Below are 1717 nucleotides of genomic sequence, written 5' to 3'. Positions count from 1 at the left end.
TGAATTGCTAGGTTCAAAGATAAAATTGATTAATTGAACATGGTTTTCCTGACAATTAATCGATATTATTGAACCCTAAATCGTAATGCATATGTTTTTAATTCTATACGGATGCTATCAAACCCAATAGGATTAAAAACATGTAGATTAGTTAGGATATGGCTTTTCCGATATTAAATAATAATTAGGACGATTTCTCGATTAGATTCTTGCTAGTTGTCCGCCTTTGTAGAGGTTAGTTAGATTGCATCGAGTGAGTAGTTGTGCGTATATAAACCAGTTGCATATTTAAGTTACAGAAGTTAAGGATAGAAATTGAATTGAATGACTCTAGAAACTAGATAGATCAATCCTAATTTACATTTATCCGTCGCGTTTTAGTTTCAAGCATGTTTTCCATTTTATCCAAAATCAAAACCCTCGTTTTTACTGCTTTTTATATTCAGAATTTAGCCTAAGGGAAGATTAAATCCTGACCTCCCTGTAGTTCGATCCTATATTGCCACTTATGCTACTTGTTAGTATAAGAGGTAGGTTTCAGTGATTTAAAAATATTTTGTTTTTGTTTCAGGTTGAAGTCGAATTAACGACATCAATTTCTGACTCGCAAACAAAAATGGCACCGTTGTCAGGGAGGCAAGCCATTTAATATCTTTCTTAGTTGAATTTGACTTGTAAACTTTAAAAACCCAAAAATATTTTTCTTTTCTTGTGTCCACTTGTTTTATCATGGTAGATGATTTGGACATTTATTATGTGCTTTGTACGAAGCAAGCGACTCAACATAGAGAACAAGACGTAAGAGAATTTAATGAGCTTAGAAATCAAATATCTGAACTAACCTATTTTGTTCAAGTTTTGGCTACTAGGCAATTGCAGGAGCTTGAAACATGTCGAATATGTTCGTTTCAAGGTCATCCATCCGAAGCATCTTTTTGGATTTCTCCACTTTCTCTAATCTTTTTGGATTGATCACCAATACGTGTGTCTTTCAAAACCCACCAAATGCTACTATTTATAGACAATTTGGGAAGTAGGAGGTGGATTACATGGACACTAATAATGTGTAATCTTGAGACAAATGGACAACACATGGGCTAATGGATAAGTGGCACATGCTAATGGACACTAATAATGGGCATCTATATTACACCTAATTTAACATATTTATAATAGTTTATTTGGTTTTCTAAAGAAGATAACCGTTGTAGATATTAATAACCGTGTGGATTTTCAGTATATGAATTAATTATTAATATCTAACAATTAAAATGGGTAAAAGTACAATTATCAAATAATTTTAATGGATAACATTGTCCAAAAAAAATTTTTCTAAAATTGTGACCTTTTAATATATTACAGATTATAGATTTCGCTGATAAGAGTAATCATTGACGATAGATTTTAATTACTATATCTACAATTATTTAAAATTATAGTTTTATAATTAAGTCTTAAATATTATAAATATTATAAATAGGTGGTAGATAGATGTCCATGCTTATTATCCAAAGGTTACGTGTCTTATGAATACACATCATTAGTATCCAAGTCATTCTACATCCTATTTGCGAAAACTCCTATAAATAGTGGTCATTTGTAGGTTTTGTAGGAGTATAGATTGGTGAGAATTTTGTGAGAAATTGAAGGAAAAAATTTCATTTCATAATCTTAATTATATTTCAATTCTAGTTGCTTTATTATTTTATTTTATTTT

This window comes from Benincasa hispida, chromosome 3 (assembly GCF_009727055.1).
Source record: "Benincasa hispida cultivar B227 chromosome 3, ASM972705v1, whole genome shotgun sequence".
Taxonomy (NCBI): Eukaryota; Viridiplantae; Streptophyta; class Magnoliopsida; order Cucurbitales; family Cucurbitaceae; genus Benincasa; species Benincasa hispida.
The sequence above is the reverse complement of the archived record's forward strand: the minus strand, read 5'-3'. Positions refer to the sequence as shown.